General features: G+C 36.6%; 1 pseudogene; it reads left to right on the top strand.

Moving 5' to 3' along the window:
• Window positions 1-1425: 1425 nt before the first annotated feature.
• Window positions 1426-2286, top strand: LOC100386289 (small ribosomal subunit protein uS2 pseudogene; annotated as a pseudogene).
• The last annotated feature ends 3164 nt before the right edge of the window (window positions 2287-5450 follow it).

The raw sequence follows: 5450 nt of genomic DNA, 5'->3' as shown, positions 1-5450 counted from the left end.
CACATTCTTGTCTCTCAGCATGTGGTTATGAATGAATGAAGGTGACTACTGCGTTTCGTCTGTGAATGAGTACCCACATCCTCATGGGTGGGGGAGCAGCTGCAAATAAGCAAGGTCTGAGTACCTCTGTTCTCTGGGCACTGGGGGCCAAACACTCAAGTGGTAAACAGCAGTATCATTCAAGAGATTTCAACCATCCCTTCCTCATTGCAACCCATAAACAGACCCTATAGAGTGGTTCAAACTATCAGGACTAATAAACAAGTCCAACCGTGTGGTAATATACAAGATAAATATGTGAATATCAATTCATTTCTATACACTTGTGATGAACAATCTGAAAATACAATCTATAAAACAATTCCATTTATAATACCATTAAGAGTAAAATATGTGGAGATAAATTTAACCAATAATAGATAACTTTTATACTTAAAACTACAAAATATTATTGAAAGAAATAAAATGAAATCTAAACAAATGAGAGAAAATGTCCTGTTCATGGATCTGAAAACAGAATATTATTAAGATGGCATTATGCCCCAATTTTATCTACAAATTCTACACAATCTGTATCAAAATATCACTTCACTTCTTTTATGAAAATGACAAATTTATTCTAAATACAAGGATTCAGAATAGCCAAAATAATCATGGAAAAAGAGTTGGAGGAACTCAATTTCCCAAATTTTAAAATTTACCGCAAAGCTACACTTATCATGATGGTGATATTGGCAAAAAGATAGACATATAGATGTCTGTCAGAATACAACTGAGAATCCAGAAGTAAACCTGTATATTTATGGTTATCTGATAGGAGAAAAGAGTGCCAATACTAATTACTGGAGGAAATGGTGACTTGTCTTCAAATGGTGAAGGGACAACTGGCTATCCACAAGCAAATATACAAAAATTGGCCACATGTGGTGGCTCACAACTGTAATCCCAGCACTTTGGGAGGCTGAGACGGGCCGATCATCTGAGGTCAGGAATTTGAGACTACCCTGGACAACATGGCGAAACCCCATCTCTATTAAAATACAAAAATTTATGGGGTGTGGTGGTGAGTGCCTGTACTCCCTCCAGCTACTTGGGAGGCTGAGGCAGGAGAATCTTTTGAGCTCAGTAGGTGAAGGTTGTAGTGAGCTGAGATTGTGCCACTCTGCTCCAGCCTGGGTGAAAGAGAGGGATTCCATCTCAAAATAAGAGCAAGACTTGTCTCAAATATATATATACATACAAAAATTAATTAAAAATGATCAAAGACCTAAAAGTAAGAGCTAAAACTAAAAGTCTTAAAAGGAAACAAAAGTTGCCTTTGTGACTTTGAATTAAGAAGTGGTTTATGCTTTCCGCGCTACCTGCCAAGGGCTCCAAACAGCATTGTTCTGGATTCCCATGATAACTTAAAGGGAAACTTTCACAATGTCCGGAGACCTTAATGTCCTGAAAATGAAGGAGGAGGATGTCCTTAAGTTCCTGGCAGCAGGAACCCATTTAGGTGGCACCAACCTTGACTTCCAGATGGAGCAGTATATCTATAAAAGGAAAAGTGATGGCATCTACATCATAAATCTGAAGAGGACCTGGGAGAAGCTTCTCCTGGCAGCTCGTGCCATTGTTGCCATTGGAAACAATGCTGATGTCAGTGTTATATCCTCCAGGAATACTGGCCAGAGGGCTGTGCTGAAGTTTGCTGCTGCCACTGGAGCCACTCCAATTGCTGGCCGCTTTACTCCTGGAACCTTCACCAACCAGATCCAGGCAGCCTTCCGGGAGCCACGGCTGCTTGTGGTTACTGACCCAAGGGCTGACCACCAGCCTCTCATGGAGGCGTCTTATGTTAACTTACCTACCATTGCTCTGTGTAACACAGATTCTCCTCTGCACTATGTGGACATTGCCATCCCATGCAACAACAAGGGAGCTCACTCAGTGGATTTGATGTGGTGGATGCTGGCTCGGGAAGTTTTGCGCATGCATGGCACCATTTCCCGTGAACACCCGTGGGAGGTCATGCCTGATCTCTACTTCTACAGAAAGCCTGAAGAGATTGAAAAAGAAGAGCAAGCTGCTGCTGAAAAGGCTGTGACCAAGGAGGAATTTCAGGGCGAATGGACTGCTCCAGCTCCTGAGTTCACTGCTACTCAGCCTGAGGTTGCCAACTGGTCTGAAGGCATGCAGATGCCCTCTGTGCCTATCCAGCAGTTCCCTACTGAAGACTGGAGCACCCAGCCTGCCACGGAAGACTGGTCTGAAGCTCTTACTGCTCAGGCCACTGAATGAGTAGGAGCAACCACTGAATGGTCTTAAGATGTTCTTGTGTGGGCTCTTAAACAACATATAAGATTCATCATGGAAAATAAACATCGAGTTTCAAAAAAAAGGAGTGGTTTATTTTGTATGACAACAAAAATATAAGTAACAAAGTAAAAAGTACATAACTTGGCATTTATCAAAATAAAAGCTTTTATGCTTCAAAGGATACCATCAAGAAGGTGAAAAGGCAACCCACAGAATTGGAGAACATTTTTGCAAATCCTATATATTAAAAGGAAATTATATATGGAATACATAAAAAATCTTACAACTCAAAAGTCATAAGACAATTGAATTTAAAATGGACAAAGGAACCAGCTAGACATTTTTCCAAAGAAGATATACAAATGGCCAATAAGCAGATGAAAAGATACTCATCATTATCCATTAGGGAAATACAAATCAATACCACAATAAGATGCCACTGCACACCCACTAGGATGTCTATAATAAAAATAGTAAGTGTTGGCAAGGATGTGGAGAAACTGCAAACCTCATACTTTGCTGGTGCGGATATAAAGTGGTGCAGCCACTTTTGAATAGGGTCTAGCAGGTGTTCAAATGGTTAAACACAGTGTTATCATATAATCCAGCAATTCCACTCCTAGTCATGTACGCAGAAATGAAAACATATATCCACGCAAAAACTTGTGCATGAGTTTTCATAGCAACATTATTCATAATAGCCAAAAAACAACTTGAATGTCCATTAACTTATGAATGGATAAAGGTAGTATATTCATACAATGGAATATTATTCAGCAATAAAATTAAATGAAGTATTGAAACATACTCCAACATGGATGAATCTTGAAAACATGCTAAATTTAAAAATCCAGTCACAAATAACCACATATTTTATATAATTTCGCTTATGTGAAATGTCCATAATGGACAAATCTATACAGACAGAATGCATATTAGTGATTGCCTAGAGCTCAGAGGTATGGGGAGATTGGGTTGAGAGCTAAGAGGAGTATGGTTTCTTTTAGAAGTGACTAAAATGCTGCAGAATCAGTTGTGGTGATTGATGAACAATTTTGTGAATATACTAAAACCCATTGCATTATACATTTTAAATGGATAAGTTGTATGGTTTGTGAGTTATATTGAAATAAATCTGTTAAAACATATTTGAAGAAATGATGTCCCCAAACATCCCAAATTGGATGAAAAACATTAATCTAAACATCTAAGAATCTCAACTAACTGCAAATAGGATAAAGAGAAAGACATGTAAGCACATCACAAACTGTTGAAAACCAAAAACAACAAATCTGGAAGGCAGTAACACAAAATTGAATGATCAAATACAAGAAAGTCACAATAATATTATAGCTGATTTGTCATCAGGATCAATGGAGGCCAGAAAGCAAAGGGATGACATTCAAGGCACAGAAAAGAAGAAAAAATGTCAAGCCAAAATTGTCTATCTATTAGGCTAGTACAAGAGTAATTGCGGTTTTTGCCATTAAAAGTAAAACCCCACAATTACTTTTGCATCAACCTAATAGTAAAACCATACTTCAAAGTGAGAGTGTGAAAAAAGATATCCCCAGCTAAACAAAGACTGAAAGAATTCATTGCTAGTAGCCCTGTCTTTACAATAAATACTAAGGAAATTTTTGCAGGCTAAAATGAAATAACACCAAATGATAATATGAATCTATACCACAAAATATAAGCATTGGTAAAGATAACAACATAGGTAATTATGTAATTAATTGCTTATGTATTACAAATATAGCAGTATGCATATGTATTATTTCTCTCTTTTTAAACAATTTTTCACTGATGCATAATAGATACACATAGTTTCACAGTACACGTGATAACAATACATTTGTATAATTCACAAAGATCAAATCAGTGTATTTGGGATATCTGTTACTTTAAATATTTGCCTTTTCTTTTTGTTAAAAACATTTGAATTACTTTCTTCTAGCTATTTTGGAAAGTACAATAGATTATTGTATACTATAGTTACCCTACTGCTCAACCCTAGGTCTTATTACATGTATCAAATCATGTATTTGCATCCATTGGTCAACTTCTCTTCGTCTCCCTTCCTTCTTTTTTTTTTTTTTCTTTGAATACTTAAGCTGCTTTATTGGGAAAGTGTCTTTTTAAAGGAAATAGTTAATAAAATGACAGTAAGATCATTGTCATAAAATAAAGAAAAATCTCTGGTCAATTGTGTATTACATAGATTTGTTTTTAACAATTATACAACAAATTATTTAAATGGAAAACATTAATATTAAATTTTATTAAAAATTTTGACACCAAAAAAATCTGTCCTTCACTTAGAGTATAAAATTATAGCTAAACATCAGGAGGTGTCACTGTGATAACATGGTTTCCCCCCTCTAAACAGTTTTATGTAGATGAGTGCATACCATCTATGGACAAAGATATGTAGGAGATAATAAATGTAAGTTATATAGCGGCATAAAAATACCAGAATATAGAAAAAGCATATGTGTTGCTTGATGGCTAGGAGTGCTTTTGAGAGTTCTATTTTTTTTCTCACTTTCTTCATGTCATAAACATACAGATTCTTTCATTATGTAAGTGATGTGGGGTTTAATTAGCAATAAAAGTAAAGTGAAAAATCCCTTTATATTTGGGCTATGTCAAAGAATAGAATGGTATACAAATCAGTAAGTTACAACTTGTATAACCAAAAACAAATCAAGAAATGGAACATTCCTAATAATGTTTTTAAATGGATTTTGAAAAACTTGGCCAGGAGCCATGGCTCACGCCTGTAATCCCAGCACTTTGGGAGGCCAAGGTGGGTGGATCATTTGAGGTCAGGAGTTCCAGCCTGGCCAACATAGTGAAACTCTGTCTCTACTAAAAATACAAAAAGAGTCAGCCAGGCATGGTGGTGTGTGCCTGTAGTCCCAACTACTTGGGAGGCTGAGGCAGAAGAATTGCTTGAACCTGGGAAGTGGAAGTTGCAGTGAGCTGAGATCACACCATTACACTCCACCCTGGGTGACAGAGTGAGACTCCATCTCAAAAAAAAAAAAAAAAAGAAAAAAAAAAAAGAAAAAAGAACTCTTGGTTTACAGGCATAAAAATATAGCAATTGATGGAAAATAGAAATCTAACGGCTAGTTGTA

This window comes from Callithrix jacchus, chromosome X, assembly GCF_049354715.1.
Source record: "Callithrix jacchus isolate 240 chromosome X, calJac240_pri, whole genome shotgun sequence".
NCBI classification, from domain to species: Eukaryota; Metazoa; Chordata; class Mammalia; order Primates; family Cebidae; genus Callithrix; species Callithrix jacchus.
Note: the sequence above shows the minus strand (reverse complement) of the source record. Positions and strands in the feature narration are given on the sequence as shown.